Source organism: Bubalus kerabau, chromosome 16 (assembly GCF_029407905.1).
Source record: "Bubalus kerabau isolate K-KA32 ecotype Philippines breed swamp buffalo chromosome 16, PCC_UOA_SB_1v2, whole genome shotgun sequence".
Classification (NCBI taxonomy): Eukaryota; Metazoa; Chordata; class Mammalia; order Artiodactyla; family Bovidae; genus Bubalus; species Bubalus kerabau.
The window spans coordinates 36899547-36917788 of NC_073639.1; the positions used below are offsets into that span (position 1 = coordinate 36899547).

Below are 18242 nucleotides of genomic sequence, written 5' to 3' on the forward strand. Positions count from 1 at the left end.
GAGTCAGACATGACCAAGCGACTGAACACACTATTACCTAATCCAGAACCTAATCTTATTTTGAAATCTGTGTTTTATTTTATTAAAAAAAAATGAACAACTGAATCCCATAGCAGTACTCTGGTATAAGGGTGAGGACTCTGAACATGCACTCCTATCCTTTGTGGGACACTATCAAAACTAGTTATAGAATAAATCTGGTGACTCATAAAGTAGAGTGGTTTTATTTTATTTATATTACTTAATTAATTAATTAAAAAAAATCATAAGACAAATTGTTGTCACTACGAATTAACCTAGGTATTATTCCCTTTTCTTTCATAGTCCCATATTTGTTTTCAAAAATCATTTTACTTTTTTCTTGAAAAGTCCTTTGCAGCTCTTTGAAATTCCTAGGAAGGAAGCATAGAATGTTCATATCAATAATAATCATGATAATATATTTCTAATTGAAGTATGAACAAATAGAAATTTTCATGTAAACTTTAATACCACTATGTTTGGCTTAAATTTAACTGATTCTATTAGCTTTGTCAGTACAGTTCTGTGTATTTCCTTATACATGGCAATTCACACACCTTTAAGGTAATTCCCCTTTATGTATTACATTTGCAAATCAGTCAACTATTAAATTAATAGTGGTTGATTATTAAAAGACAAATAATTAATATAGAAAACTAAAGAATCTCTGACCTACTCTCTCCACATAAACCCATTATGATTAATTCCTTATAAGTTGATTTTATTGGCATAAAGTAGAAAACATTTTTTGACCATTTATAAATTATGCTTACATTATTTTTTATACTCTTCCCATCTGAACAAGTTCTCTTCTGAATAATTTGGTATTCTCTATTTCCTACAATCCCAGTTTATTCAGAAGTCCCATCTTCTGAATTTTACAGGTTGGGGTAGTATACTGTGGTAGAGGAAATGGAGAACATGTCACTGTGAGGCTGGGACAGCAAACCCAACAGTTGACACTTGTAAACACTAAAATTGCATTAACTAAATCAGCTCTGTTAATAAAATCTTGTTGGAGTAAAAAGCCTCTCTAATGGCAATAAAATTCAAGAATATATATTATTTACAGGATCTAGTTAAGTTAAAAAACTATCAATTAAAAAAAGAGTCTAGACCAAACATTGAATAATACCATTTTATGTTAAAAACAAGGCCAAGTTATTTTAATCTGTTTATCAAAGATAGCCAAAATGAATAGGAGAAACGGTGACCATATTTCAATACAGTTAAGGTCAATTTCCAGCTGTAGCTCATTTGGGAATAAATAGTAAATCTAAAAGCTCATCAAAAATAGTTTCACGGGACTTCCCTGGTGATCCAGTGGATAAGACTCTGTGCTTCCATTGGAGGGGTTGTGGGTTCAATCCTTGGCCGTGGAAGTTCCACATACTGCACTGGGTGGCCAAAAGAATAAACAAAATAAAAATGCATATACCTTAAAAAAAAAAAAAAAAAAAGGTAGCTTCATGGAAGGAATGTGACCAGGGTTTGTTTTTACAGTGAGAATGGAATGCTGTAAACAATAACATGCATGAATCTCAAACTGAGAAAAGAGTATGTAGAATTCAATATTTATGTTAACTAGCTTACACAGTGCTTCAGAGCACATAAGTAAAACACTTGGTGTTGGCTGTCAATTGGTAGCTTTGCAAGTAAAGGCCAAACTGGAATGCTTTCACATTTTCCTTTTATTTTCCGCAGGACTAAACAGATATGCACTAAAAGCAATTTAGGAGGGAATGGCATAATAAAACAGCAGGTATGTGTGTTGGTTTCTCAGGTAAACACCTATAATTGGTACAGGGTATTTACAACAAGAAGTCACTTCCCATTCAGTATCAATAACCTACTTCAATTGGATGACCAAAGCTCATTCCATAGGATGACTGACACCAGGTCCAAACACATTTGTCCTTCCCAGGGTTTATAGAGGCCTGCCAAGCCATATGAGACCACATTTTATGGCAGCAATTACTTTCTTTTTGGTTGTAAACAACAGAACCTGTAAGAGTACTTACAAAATACTGTTCCCCACAACTCTGCCAATAACCAACAGGATAGTTAGTCCACTCTTGGCCTTTCAACTTGATAGCAGGAAAACTAGCTGCTGTGCAAATGTTCCCACTTTGCATTCTATAGTTATGTAGCAAGCTACTGCATCAGCAACACTCCAAATTCCAAATTCTCTATTCTGTGTGAGGTTTTTCTTCTGGTTTCATATTCTTGGTGGTGGTTATTAAATGGTCATGATCAATTTGAAGAGTTGACCATCAAATCATCTATGCTGAAATTAGAATCCTCTGGAAAATTACTCTCTTCTAACTTCTGATAAACTTAAAAAAAAAAAAAATTAAAATCAGACAATGTAATTGCTGCAAAAAACAGAATAAGTCAAGTCACTACTATAAATGTCACCCAGGCAAAAAGAACAGGATTTTCTAAGTTCAAACAATGAATCCTATTTTTCCCAATGTTAGAGTCATTGCCAATGAATGGATGTGTTAGGGTTGCTCTTCTTTCATATGGAGGCTAATTGAGTCAACTAACGAGACAAGCTGTATTTAATTGCTGACTTTAGGAATGCAAAAAAGAGAATATATTGCTTTTCCATCCAAGAGACTTAGTCATTCAAGAGTGAGGTTGAATAGTTTCATTTTTCTGTATCAGTGCACCAGAGTTTCAGCAGTAACACAAAAAACATTTGTCATTTCCTAGCTTCCCTCACTTACCTGCCCCAAAGCCAAGAGTACATAGCCTTATCCATCTCACAGTGGATTTACGTCTGTGGTTCCCAATAGAAGCTGATTTTCTTCAAGGAAACAATCGTGCCTTATGTAAGGCGAATGTGATAACCACTGCACTACGGAAATGTCCAAGGATCATGCCTTGTGGATCTTTAATCCTTACAACCCCTAGACCAATACTTTGAATATAGAAGGTACTCAGTGAATGGATGTTCTTAAATAAATTAAACCTGACAAAGCATGGCAAATCAGATTACCAAAAAATAAATAATGCAGATAAAAATATGAAAAGCTGTAAATCCATTTTCTAATCATGCAGTTTTGCACTGTTTTTATAAGTATTGAACCTGGAAAGAGAAAATACTGCACAAATGATTGAATTTGCAATTAATTCTTAATTTCCCACAAATTATTAGAAGCCTGATAAACAGGTTTTTAATAGCAGAAAAGCTCATAAATAGAAATAAAGCAAAGATTTCATTCTTTCTCCATATGTTAAAAGATCCATGTCTTGAAAAATCCAAGCAACTAACATATAAAATACCTTATATGTAATACTCATTTTTCATAATTGAGAAATAATATTAATTTTATGTTCTTTCTTTACTCTCTCAAAGGTGTTTTAGATTATTTCTTTTATGAAAAAATCCACTTTCAAAGCCCAAAGAGAATTATCCAAAGGCTATCCCAGTTCAATGATGTGAAGATACGGTAGTTTATTTTCATTAGTCACACAAATTTGCCCAACATCTGTTTTGGAATTCTCATTTAAAAGGCATTAAATTTCAAATCAGGTATGTATGCTATTGGCAAAAGATTCTCTCTGGAATTTTAACTAGTAGGTGGTAAATATGGCTTTGTTTATTAAAAAAAATACTGAGGTATAAATATTTACTATGCACACTTTTGTGGACAAAAATTAAGCAAGAAGTTTCAGAAATAATTTAAAATCTGTATTTCATTCATTTATCTTGCCTTTTCTGTATAAACTGTATTTCAGGGAAACCAAATATGTGAGTAGAAAAAAAATTATTTCTTACAGAATTCTAACCTGTAAATGCCAAAGAAATGATCTGATTTGAAAATTATTTTTTTGAAGCAAAGAGTGAAACACTTCATCTGGAAGGTAACCACAATGCTAAAGTAAATAGGTGAAAGACTGAGAATTTTATGAGGTATTATTCAAGCTAACAACACCTGAACAAAGCAATCAATTTAGTATCATTACACATCTCTTGATATCATAGAAGAAGAAGTACACAGAATAACCTATGAAGTATTTTTGCCAAAACAATTTAAATGGAATCCAGTCAAGCCTCCAGATATAAAATCAATTTACAGAAAACACAGGAGATAAAGGGCACTAAAAGCATACACTCAGCAAAATCAATACAGTGGATCATTATTAAGATAATGGTGGATTATCCTAATTAGTGGATAAATAAAACAACTGTAAAAAGTTATATCAGATATAAATCAGGAATTTTGAATATTTTCTGGGTGTTATATTATTCCAAGAAATTATTGTTAGGTGTGATATGTATCTATCATTATGTTTATTTTTTTTAAGTATCCATAATACAGTTCAACAATACTTCACTCATCTTATCCATTTTGTTTCTTTTAAATGTCAGTGTTTTAAAATTGAGAAAGTTTAAAGCAAGTACTGGACTCCCCAGATGGTGCTAGTGCTAAAGAACCAGCCTTCAGGAGACATAAGAGACTGGGGTTTCATAGGAGACTGGGTTGGGAAGATCCCTTAGAAGAGGGCTGGGAACCCACTGCAGTATTCTTGCCTGGAGAATCTACATGGACAGAGGAGCCTGGTGGGCAAAGAGTTGGACACAACTGAAGTGATTTGGCCTGCACACAAAGCAAATACCAGATCAGATCAGATCAGTTGCTCAGTTGTGTCCGACTCTTTGCGACCCCATGAATCGCAGCACGCCAGGCCTCCCTGTCCATCACCAACTCCCGGAGTTCACCCAGACTCACGTCCATTGAGTCAGTGATGCCATCCAGCCATCTCATCCTCTGTTGTCCCCTTCTCCTCCTGCCCCCAATCCCTTCCAGCATCAGAGTCTTTTCCAATGAGTCAACTCTTTGCATGAGGATATAGTATTTTAAATATTAAAAAAAATTCTATGTGTACCTCTAAGAGCAAGATGTTTTTGTTGTTGTTGTCATTTTATTTCTGAATCATTAGATGAACTTTAAAATAGAAAATGTTTTCCTCCATACCATTTTCATTCTACAGATACATACCTGAATTCTTCAGTCACCTTCCACAAGTTTGGGATTGGCCTGAGGGATAATGTGAATTCAGTATGACAGGCAGTGTCAAGATGGCCTCTGACTATCCCATCTCCTGGTATCTGTGTCCTTGTGCAATTCCCTCCCCTTGAATGTGGCATGGGTTTAATGACTCATTTCTGCTAATTCCCTGGTGGCTCAGATGGTAAAGCATCTGCCTGCAGTGCAGGAGACTCAGGTTCAATCCCTGGGTTGAGGAGATCCCCTGGAGAAGGGAATGGCAACCCACTCCAGTATTCTCACCTGGAGAATCCCATGGACAGAGGAGCCTGGTGGGCTACAGTCCATTGGGTTACAAAGAGTCAGACGAGACTGAGTGAATGATACTTTTCACTTTCTAATTAATTGAATGTGGCAGAAGTGATGAGGTATCACTTCTAAAATCAGATTATCAAAGACGGTGGCTTCCATCTTGGAGGCTTTGGTGTTCTCTTACTCTTTCTTGATTCTGGAGAAAGCCAGCTTCCACGACATGAAGCAGCTCTATAGTAAAATCCCCATGAATGAGATTGGAAGTAGATTTTCTATGTTTTGCCAAAAGTTCTGTGTATGAATTCAGAAGCAGTGCCTCATCCAGTTGAACCTTCAGAGACAACAGTGCCACCTAACAGTATGACTGTTACTGTGTAAGAGATGGACTTTAAGCAAGAACCCTGTATTTATTCCACTGTGGGGTTCTTCCTCTTCTACATATTACTCATCCCACCACTACTGACAAGCGTACTCTTGCAAGAAACTAACTCATACACTTATTTTTGCCTCAGGCTTCACCTGTATTTATTACCCTGTATTTCTCTTGCCTCATTCCTTTCCTTGTCTACTTTTGTTTTCCCATACCACCTAATTATTTTTACTCAGCCTTTTAGGATTATGAAATCACTTTAGTGTGATAATGTGAGCTGTTTTAGCTATGAAGAAAACATTCCTTATTATAGTAATATGAGAGTTCCCTGTACCAAAGATGACCAATCTAAGTACCCCACAGCTGGCTAATGTATATGCATGTGGGCGCACAGTTGTGTCTGACTCTTTGTGACCCCACCAGGGGTCGCATGGGATTGGAGATGCATTGCCAATTTCCTCCTCCACTCCTTCCTGGAGTGGGTTGCCATTTCCTCCTCCAGGAGATCTTCCTGACCTAGGGATCCAACCCACATCTCCGGTGTCCCCTGCATTGCAGGCAGATTCTTTACCACTGAGCCACCAGGGAAGCCCCAACAGGATAATAAATAGAAAGTAAATATTTCACACCTCTGTGATAGCTCAGACAAGGCATTGTCTTCTTGAAGATGAAAGAAGATGGCACTTCTTTGAGATATTTGAGGGAGAAAAAGAGGGAGTAAGTTAACAGATTTTTGACTGTGGGTGTTTTACAGCTCTAGCTGTTAGCCAGCAAATAAGGATTACTCAGTCATAAAGTTAAATCAAGATGTTAATTAGGGAGAAATATGAAACTATTTGCTGTTCAGTTTACTACTATAGAAACCTAACCTAAAGAATGGGCTTTTTCAAAATACAATTTCCCAACATTGAGGCAGCACTGGCATAACTATGTTGTTTCACAACAATCCGCTATAATTTATTTAAAACAGAATTGGGGTCATGATTATACAGCATCAAATTGAATAAGGCATCCATCTTCAGGAAAATTGGGGACTACAGATAAGGTAGAGTCAACAGAAACAGGCGACCACATCAATCAGTTGCATCATATCATCATCATCATCACAGAACTTATTAGATGAAAAGTCTTCTTCTAAGCAATCTACACTCATCTCATTTACTTCTCTTAGAAGTCTATGGGGGTAGGTACTGCCATTATCCCCATTTTAAATGAGGAAAATAAGACAAAACTAAATAACTTGTCCATATTAAGTGTGAAGAGTTCATAATCTTTGTGTTAAGTCACTTTAGTCGTGTCCCACCTTGTGCAACCCTATGAACTGTAGCCCACCAGGCTCCTCTATTGATGGGATTCTCCATGCACGAATACTGGAGTAGATTGCCATTCCCTTCACCAGTGTATCTTCCTGATCCAGGGATTGAACCAGTGTGTCTTAAGTCTAACTTGCATGAGCAGGAGTGTTCTTTACCACTAGCACCGCCTGGGAAGCCCTTATTCATGATTCTTTTTCCTAGACAGTATTTGGTGGTTTAATTGCTAATTTTTATCTGACTCTTGGCAATACCATGGACTGTAGCCTGCCAGGCTCTTCTGTCCATGGGATTTCTCAGGCAAAAATACTGGAGTGGGTTGCCATATCCTACTCCAGGGGCTCTTCCCAGTCCAGGGATTGAACCTGTGTCTCCTGCATTGGCAGGCCGATTCTTTACCACAGAGCTCCCTGGGAAGACCCACAATCACATATACATATACTAATCAGTCATACTGCTACACTTAGAGGCTGAATAGGAACAGCTAAGAGGCAGATGGGAATCTAAGTATACTAAAACATGGAGGGTGGAGATCTGCACGGGCACCTGCAAAACTATTTGAATCTCATGCATTTTCTTATAAAGACCAAATAAGAGGGGAGGGGGTTAGCAAGAAGTTATTAATGACAGAGAAAGTAGAGATTGCAAGTATGGGTTGGCCAAAAAGTTCATTTGGGCTTTTCCATAAAGATGTAATCAGACAGTTTCACTTCAAAATGTGAGGCAGAGACTTCCTCTGCAATGGTCGTAATAGGTAAGCATCCATCTGAAGGCCACCGTGGTGATGCCTGAAGACCATCTATTTGAAGGAGAACCATCCTGGCAGTATGAATTTCTCAGTAACATAGAAGAAGTGGCTCTCTGCTAAAAGGTATCAGCTCTCAGATAGGATTTGGACTTGGGAAGAGAGGAGACCGGTGTGAAACACCATTCATGGCATTAGTGTTTGAGGGGGTCAACTTATTAACAATAATTTTGTTCTGGAGTTCGGGTGAGCCTGGTCTGAGACGGTGTTTGAGAACACATTGGCCTTCAGGTTTTTCTCCAGTCAGTAACAATTTGCACATATTCCTTATTTTATAGTAATCAGAATAGTCTGTGATAGTGATTCAGCACCCAGAAGATCACCCATATCCAATGAAATCTACCATTTAAGCTGGGACACCACGTATTAGTAGAACATTTGCTTCACTCCTCCTATCCTCGACGTGTTACATTTTCCTAGGATTGAAGCTGTGGTTTTCAACTTAATTCACCAGGAAATTTTTTGTCTTGTGTCTAATCCTTTCACGGTTTGGAAAATATAACTTTGATCCTGATTCTAAGCTAAGAGAAAGTAATGGGAAGTATTGGGGAAACTCACAGAGTCTGAAGTCCTGGCTTGAACTCAAGCTCTACCATTTACATAATGGCCAGCCCAATAAATGACTTCGTGTAAAGAGCCTCAGTGTCTTTTTAAAAATAAAAATAGGCCTGACGGAGTTTGTGGAATGGAATATATGAGGTGATGGATATGAAAGTTTCTGACACCTAAATGACATTTAATAAAATGACATTTAATTAATGAGCTGTTTGGCTATTCCCTCCTCAGTTTTTCACATATAATTAATTTTTATGAGGCAAACCTTTTGGAATAAAGCAGTACATAAAAAAATAATGGAAGACTAAACAGATAAATTGCATTTTACCTTTCAAATTTAGCACCATCATATTTTACAATTGAAATATTTGAGTTTTTAAGTAAATATTCTAATTTCAAACATACAGGGTAACCGAGATTATATGTAATATCTTGTATCTTACCTTCTTTGGATTTTGTCTCATGTACAAAACCTGATTTTACCTTGTGTACTTGATATAAAATTTGATCAAATGAAAACCTTGGGGCTGAATACAATGCCTTCAGGTGAATTTGTAGACAATTACTTTTTTTTTTTTCTCTCTAACATCAACATAACTCATTTCTTATTTCAATTTCATAAAACATACCAAGTATTATGTGAGGACTTTATGTTCTTGTGAACTCTTGAACCCACTGAGCTAATAAGACTGGAATTCCAAAGAGTTAGAGACCTACTCTATTTAAATATGTCCACAAACCCTTCTCTCATGCCGCCTCCTCTGCTCCATGGGCACGGCTCTGCTTTCCCTCCACAGAAAGTCTAATATTTTATTACGGTACACTATGGTCCGGTGGTACCAAATAGGTTTGATGAAAGAAGGAAATAAATCTCATGCCTCATTTTATATATATAATATATTTATCTAGAATTAACATAGGTATTTATATATTAATAATAATGTACATATATGATACAAAAATGTATCATATATGTATTATGTAGGTCTTTGCTGGTGGCTCAGTAGTGAAGAATCCACCTGCAATGAAGGAAATTCAGGTTGGATCCCTGGGTTGAGAAGATCCCCTGGAGAAGGAAATGGCAACCCACTCCAGTATTCTCACCTGGGAAATCCCATGAACAGAGGAGCCTGTCTCTGTAGCCTGGGCTACAGTCCATAGGGTCATATATATATACATATACATATATATGCGTGTGTGCATACACACTCACATACACACAACACACACCCAAATTCATGGTTTGAAATTGTCATGAGTCTTAAACACATACAATAAAAACTTCCTTAATATAAAGCACTTGACTAAATCCTATAGGGTCGCAAAGAGTTGGACACAACTGAGTGACTTTCAATTTCACTTTCAAATGTCTAGATGGTTCCTAAAAATAATCAAACATTCTTTAACTGTGGAGTGTTAAACAAATAGTACACTAATTTCAGAGTTTGTGAAAATAGGACGATGGAGGGCCAGTAAAGCACAATCTATTTTCAATAAGTTAACAAAGAGAACACAAGTGTCAATGCATCACATTTGCACAGTGCTAACAGCTTTCCCAATATTCCCAGACATCACACCTCTTTTCCTCTTTGGCTTAAAAGGGTAGCCAGACTCTGGAGGGAGACCAGATTGTTGACCGAGCAGTCTCTAAGGAGAGGCTAGACTTTGTTCCTCCTCTTTGGTCCTGGTTCCCCATGCTTCCTTCCCCTTGACCCTGACTTGGTCAATATTTTATTGCCCAGTATCATAGTTTCCTTATAAGTCAATTTTTTCTTCATTTCTCTTTTCCCCTAAGAGTTTGATTGTTAATTTCAGTCCTATCCCAAGTGTTGTTCCAACTTCTGAGATTTCATAAAACAAAGAAAGATGGGCTGAATCACAGAAAGGATGGAGGAGAGGAAAGTAGGAAGTACCACACACACACACAAAAGCGAAATTCCAAAAATAAGAGATTCTGGTTTTTACATTTTTCAAGAACTAAAAGAGATTTTTCCAGGTCTTCTTGCCTAAATATTATTAAAATAGGGCATGTTTAGAATATGATATTAGGAAAGCAAGTTAGGACACCGACTAGACTTAGAATTCCCTGAATGTACATGAAGACATCTCAATTGTCTTTTATATGTTCCTGACACCTCTAAATTGGAGTAACACTTGAACAAGTATTAATGAGGACCTGCTTGCTCTATGACGGCACTCTTGTGGTGCTGAGAAATGGAACAAATACAAATTTCTACCCTCAAGGAACTTAAAATTCACAGTTTTATTTCTTTGAGGAAAGAAATATTTAAAATCCCAGGAAGCAAAATCCTCTATCTTTCTGATCTGACTGCAGAGGGGAAATGTGCTGATCTTGTAGATATTTAGTAAACAATTCAGACTAACAGACTCATCAACAAATCCAAGGTCAGGCTCAGGGAGATAAAAAGAGGAACATTGTCAATTCTCTGTCTGGACAGGTTCTAAAAATAGAAATGCCCATTTATAGAATGTTCCTTTCCCATGTAAAGACCTGCCAGCCAAAGATTCTTTGATTCACAAGTCCGTGTGAACCATTATGTTGTCCAGGAAATTCATTTCAATCAAGTGTCAAAAGAATATATTCTTGTCTCTAAAACAAAAGATACTTTCCCAGCTCTGTTAATGATTCCAACTTCCTCTTACAGCACAGTCGCAAGTAGTTGTAGATGGTGTACTTGTTCTTCTTGGTTTCTTATACCATAAATATATGGCCAAGGTCAGGACTGGATATGTTTGTTTATAAACATCTAATATGCTTCTGGTGTTCCATAAAACAAGCTTATAGTACTCTTCAATTTTTTGTTTTTATGCTAGTCACCAGGTGACAAGGAACAGCATCCATTTACTACAGAATTAGTTCCTATTCAAATTATGATAAATTCAAAAATATTAATAAAATATAATGTTTGTGTGAAGTATAGAAATAAAGAAGACAGTCATCAGGTCAAGCCCACAAGAAAGGGGAGAAACTGACCTGGGCATGAATACCAAGAGGTGTAGACAATGGGGAGCTATTTGGAAGCAGATTACCACAGTCATTTAATAAAACAGAAAGTGAATCTGAAAAATGTATCTATCCAAGTGTGGTGTTGGGCCACACGTGTATTTCTTGTTTCTATACAACGGTATAGATTTTTTTCTATGAATCAATTTTAAGAATACATCTGAGAAACATATTATTTTTAAATAACATGCTGTGTTTTAGAGTCTTTACCTTGAAGTTATTAGTAACACATGGTACAGAATTAGTGATTCTATAATACAGAAAGTATTTTGACTAGCATTTGAGCATGAGTTATGAGGACTAGATCTGTGGATGATCTGAATAAAAGACACCACATTATTTTTAGAATGATCCTTCTCTGCTAACTTATTTGATTTCTCAATCTTCTCTTTTCCTTCCCACAAAGTATCTCAATTTTTGTGCAAATAGACCTTGGATGACCCACTTCACCCATCCTTCAGGTCTTCTGAAGTGTGCTTGAATTTCAAGAGAATCAAGCTAGGAAATGTGTTACATAATTATAGAAACTTTCAAAATAATCCTTTGAAACAAATTATTATTTCTATATATTTATTTAATTTCATAAGGTTTTGACAATTTGTACACTGCAATATACTTGACACTGGTTAAATGTAGGTAATACCCATCTGCTTGGATGTCTAATGGGACAATAATGTCTAGAAATTGACAACTAGGCACTATGGGGCAACAGATAATAAAGTAATTTTGTATTATATTCCTACAGGCCCAGTAACATAGGTTTCCCCACCACAGCCCGAGAAGATATGTTTTATTTATATGGTGTTCTGGCCATCAGGAATTCTCATACTAACATCCTTTGGAAGGAGTCAAATGTGATTATTAAAGTATAAAGATTATTCTTGTATACTTTAAGATATTACTGCATGAAGCATACTATGAATTGGGTTTTATCCTGTAAAATAAGGAGTACACTTCTTAACACCCTTATAACTTCAGTAATAGACCACAGAGCCATTGACAGTAATTGCAAAACATGGTATAGTTTGGAATGAATAAAACAAGAGAATGTGGTGGCCTGAAAACTAAATTAGTGTTTAAAGCTCAGAATCTTCTGCTACAAGCTCCATACACTGAGCACAAAAAAAGAAAGCTGATTATAACTATACCAAATGCATTCTGTTAAGAACAAAGTACTTTGGACAAGGGCTTTGCTGATGATTAGAGCTTATTAAGGAAAAAGTTTGCTCTTATCTTGAACTACCTATTCCTTAGACTAATGATCATTTTTTATTTGTTACAATTTCTCATGTCATGGTTATCTGTCTGGCTTCACTCTCCTCTCCCATCTTGGAGATGTGTAATGCTTTACACATTATAGATCAATTGAGAATTCAGAAATTGTCAAAACTCCTGATTTGGGATGGCAGAAGTTAGCTAGTGCCTGTTACGGCTTCTCACAACTGCCCATTAAAATACCACAGAGACATGAAAAAATGAAGGAAGTTCAAAATACTTGTAGAATAAAGCCTATTCTTAGATTTCCTTTATGAGCTTACTTAAAATGCTTAAGCTCAACTTAAATAAAAGGGCAGAAGAAAGTAAGCAGTCCAACAAACAAAAATACACACTAAATCTGGGCTGGGGGCTGGTGGAGAACACTGGGTTTTATTAACCAACCACTTTCACTGAAGCCAAAAGCTAGCCCTAGGAAAGCTCATTCTTTTGTTCAATTAGACAAATTTCATAAGCCTTAGAAATGTGACATATGGCAGGTCTCGACATTAATGTTATATTGAGTGAGCGAGTGAGTGAAGTCTCTCAGTCGTGTCCAACTCTTTGCGACCCCATGGACTGTAGCCTACCAGGCTTCTCTGTCCATGGGATTTTCCAGGCAAGAATACTGGAGTGGTTTACCATTTCTTTCTCCAAGGGATCTTCCTGACCCAGGGATCAAACCCGGGTCTCCCGCATTGGAGGCAGATGCTTTAACCTCTGAGCCTATTATTATTGACAAATATTTGGTGATTTCTTCTCAGTGGGGGAATCTTGTGAATACAAAGAGAATTTAACTATAACCCTTTCCTTGAAGAAATTCAGGCTTTCATGATATATTCACATTTAAGAAAGGATAGTTTCTCTATTATTTATGAAATAAACATCAAACTCTTCTCTTTGCTTCTCATAATCTGGCCCAGTCAAATTTCTATTTCCTCTCTTTATTCAACATTGCTATAAAAGATTTCCAGAAAAAAGTGATATAAAACTTAAGTATTACCCATATATCAGTAATGAGAGAGCAGTGCTTACAAAAGAGAGCTAAATAAATTGATATGTTTTATTCATTTAAAGATTCTTTCATTTGCTTCTCTTTATGTTGTGTGCTGTGCTAAGTCGCTTCAGCCATGTCCAACTCTTTGCAACCACGTAGACTGTAGCCTGCCAGGTTCCTCTGTCCATGGGATTCTCCAGGCAAAAATACTGGGGTAGGTTGCCATTCCCTCCTCCAGGGGATCTGCCCTACCTGTGTCTCCTGCAAGTCTCTGGCGTTGCAGGTGGATTCTTTACTGCTGAGCCACCCAGGAAGCTCTCCCTTACTATTCTGCAGAGCTACTTGTGTGAAGAGAGAGCTGTGAGGTATACAATCAACAGCTTGGTTTCAAGGACTGTGAACTTTGACAGTTACACAAAATTTCTCTTTTTCCACAATTGCTTTCACTAAATGCCATCTGTTTCTAAATTGAGAATCACTAAAATGGATGCTATTGGTTATATCCCACACAAATATTAAACATTGTCATCCTCCAAGCAATTTCCATAAACAAATAATAAACTCTTAAATAAAGGTACAAATGAATGAAAAATAAGAAACTTAACCAACATCTGAGAGGATGAAAAAAACTCAAAGGTAAGTTGGGAAAAAAAATATCTTCTTGAATCTCATCAATTTTCTGTTCAGAAAGCATAAGCAATCTTTTAAAAGTTAAAATTTCTTTCCCTTTCTTAAAATCACTGAACATTTTCTCTATTCTTGCCTTCCTTGAACTTAATTTACTTTTCTAGTATTTATAAGACATAAAATATAATTTTCATACTTGGGTTCCAACCTTACCTGTAACTGAACTAAAAACTAAGGTTTCAGATCATCAAATAAATCAAATTCCTATGGAATAGAAGGTCTCTAGTTATGACTAAATCTTTGTTTCTTTTTCAGTTGATTTTTGAAGAGAAATAAGAAATTATGCTTATTCTATGGATGTGAGAGCTGGACTATAAAGAAAGCTGAGTGCTGAAGAATTGATGCTTTTGAACTGTGGTGTTGGAGAAGAGTCTTGAGAGTCCCTTGGACTGCCAGGAGATCCAACCAGTTCATCCTAAAGGAGATCAGTCCTGGGTGTTCATTGGAAGGACTGATGTTGAAGCTGAAACTCCAGTACTTTGGCAACCTGATGCAAAGAGTTGACTCATTTGAAAAGACCCTGATGCTGGGAAAGATTGAGGGCAGGAGGAGAAGGGGACGACAGAGGATGAGATGGTTAGATGGCATCACTGACTCAATGGACATGAGTTTGGGTGAACTCCAGGAGTTGGTGATGGACAGGGAGGCCTGGCGTGCTGCAGTTCATGGGGTCACAAAGAGTCGGACATGACTGAGCAACTAAACTGAACTAATTCTACCTTTAAAAAAATCCTAGTATAAGACAAAATGAAAGGCATGTTAAAGACTGAATTAAATATTACCAGTGAACAGCTATAATCCAGCTATAGGGCACACTGCAGTCATGAAAAGAAACACAGGCCTAGCATGATCAGACTTTAACTAAAACTGGGGAGAGCTTATGGCATGTAAATAGGAAGAAATGTGTAAATGCTATTCCTCTTTGTATAATTTCATCAATATCTGGGTTGACAAAGATGTTGCTTAAGATCAAAAATGTTAGCAAAGCACTTTGTGGGGGCTGATTAGCTATTGGGCAGAGTCCCACAAGGTGACATGCTTTGGGTGAAATCATCTTTGTCAAGGCTTGTTCTCTTAGCATCTGAAGTCCAGAACCATGTTTAATATGGTAGTCAAGAGAGATCAGTCTTTCAGGGACTGGCTCATACTAGCCAGATGCAAAAGAAAATAGAATTAGAAATTGCCCACAGAGAGGAATAACATGACCGCTGGAAAATCCCTTGCCGAAAGGCCATGGTAGGAAGCCAAGACATAAAGAGGTTGTGCTGTGAACATGGACTCAGAGGAGTCACAATCAGCCAGATGATTCCACAGCTGGTGTTATCCAGCTACTGGCCTGAAGCTTTCTCTTCCACCATGGTGTTATGGCTGCTATATGGAACTGATGGTAATTAGAGCATTCAGGAACATAGACTCTTGGATACAGCTAGGTTGTGTTCTACCTGCTTCTTACCTGGAGTCTGTTTATTAGCACAACTGAACTTATTTACCATCATCTATTTCTCCTGACAATCTTGACTCCAGCTTGTGATTCATCCAGCCCAGCATTTCTTGTGATTGCCAAGAGAAATATGAACAGCCTCAGATATGAAGATGATACTACTCTAAAGGCAGAAAGCGAAGAGGAACTAAAGAGCCTCTTCAAGAAGGTAAAAGAGGAGAGTGAAAAGCTGCTTAAAATGCAACATTCATAAAACTAAGACCATGGCATCCAGTGCTATCACTTCATGGCAAATAGATGGGGCAAAAGTGAAAAGAGTGCCATATTTTATTTTTCCGAGCTCTAAAATCACTGTGGATGGTGACTGCAGCCATGAAACTAAATGACACTCACTCCTTGGAAGGAAAGCTATGACAAACCTAGATAACATATTAAAAATCAGAGGTATCACTTTGCCAACCAAGGTCTATATAGTCAAAGCTATGGTTTTTCCAGAGGTCTTGATTGGATGTGGTATTTGGACCATAAAGAAGGCTGAGTGCCGGAGAATTAATGCCTTTGAATCATGGTGCGAGAAAAGACTCTTGAGAGTCCCTTGGACTATAAGGAGATCAAACCAGTCACTCCTAAAAGCAATCAACCCTAAATATTCATTGGAAGGACTGATGCTGAAGCTCCAGTACCTTGGCCACTGAATGAGAAGAGCCAATTGATTAGAAAAGGCCTGGCTGGGAAAGATTGAAGGCAAGAGGCGAAGAGGGTGAAGGGTGGCAGAAGATGAGGTGGTTAGATAGCATCACCGACTCAATGAACATGAATCTGAGCAAACTCTGTGATATTGTGAAGGACAAGGAAGCCTGGTGTGCTGCCGTCCATGGGGTTGCGAAGAGTCAGACATGACCTAGCAACTGAACAATAACATTAAGTGTTTACTAATTTATCTCTCTGGCTTTAGAGATGCATAAGTAGTAACCCTATCAATAAAAAAAATAGAAGGAATTTGAATACTTGCTGTAGAAGATAACATCTTATTTGTTTTAGGGAAAAACATAGCTCTTCTTGTCTAATTATTCCATCTTTGTGCCAGAGCTTATCATGTCCTGTCTGCTCTAAAAGTCTACCATTTACTTTTCTTTGGCTTATTTTCCATCCTTTCCTTCTATACTGGCTATTTGCTCCTCTATTTAAATATATTCAGCTCTCTTAAACTTAAAAAAAGAATTCTTACTGAGGCCTTACTCCCTCCAGTTAGAAACTATGCTCTGTAGCAAATCTCCTGGAAAAGAAGTCTGTCTGCACTTAATCACTTCATAATCTTTTCAATTTTTATATCACCCTGTATCAGTGATTTACTGATCACTGATACTTTCCACATTGCAAAATCCAATAAGAATATGTTCATTCTGTGATTTTGCTCTGTGGCAGTCACTCCTCCCATTTTAAAGTCTTAGCCTCCTTTGAAAGTGAAAGTCGCTTAGTTGTGTCCAACCCCACGGACTATACATACAGTCGATGGCATTCTCCAGGCCAGAATACTGGAGTGGGTAGCCTTTCCCTTCTCCAAGGGATCTTCCCAACCGAGGGGTCAAACCCAGGTCTCCCACATTGCAGGTGGATTCTTTACCAGCTGAGCCACAAGTAAGGCCTGAGTATACTGGAGTGGGTTCCCTTCTCCAGCAGATCTTCCTGACCCAGGAATTGAACCAGGGTCTCCTGCATTGCAGGCGGATTCTTTACCAACTGAGCTATGAGGGAAGCCCTCCTTTAGTTTCTAAAATATACTGATTCCCCAGCTTAATCAGACCACTGCTTGGTGTTTTCTTCTTGGCTTCATTTCCTCTGCTGCTTGTTAATTTTCACTAATCTTCACAGCTTTATCTTTGCTCTTCTCTCATGCTACTTATTTTCTCTGAGCAATCTGATTTATTGTTATGACTTCAACCACCAGCTTTCCACTCATAAGATGGCCAAATTGTTATCTCCAGCTCACCTCCTAAGCTCCAGATCTATATATTTGGCATCATATTTGACATCTTACCAAGTGAGCAATTTATTATAAACATTACAAAAGAAGCTTATATTTTTTCTTCCAAACCTTCCTCTTGTGTTATATACCCAGTCTCAGTGAAAGGCTTGCAATTTATCATGACTCATCCAAAAAATATATATATACTATGTCATGTTCACAACTTTCCTCTCCTTTTCCTCAAAAATCCAATTAATAACATATGTATCATTGATAAAGCCAGGGGCATATCTTCAGTCAGTCCTTTTTCTCCACTCTCATTGTTACTTCTTTAATTCAGAGCTATCATGTCTCATCTGAACTGCTTCAATAGCACCCTAAATGGTGTTCTTCTATATGAAAAAATAGAAATAAATTTTTCTTATAGAAGAATATTTTTTATAAAAATACATTTCTCTAGAAAATATTCTATAAGAAAAAAAAATCCTGCACAAGT

At 37.1% G+C, this 18242-nt stretch overlaps 1 long non-coding RNA gene across 1 annotated transcript; it reads right to left on the reverse strand.

Moving 5' to 3' along the window:
• Nucleotides 1-272: 272 nt before the first annotated feature.
• On the reverse strand, nucleotides 273-5162 carry LOC129630177 (uncharacterized). Its single transcript, XR_008703585.1, has 3 exons — nucleotides 5034-5162; nucleotides 795-919; nucleotides 273-392 (listed from the first exon to the last, which is right to left on the reverse strand). It is a non-coding gene; the product is annotated as an uncharacterized LOC129630177 (long non-coding RNA).
• Nucleotides 5163-18242: the final 13080 nt, after the last annotated feature.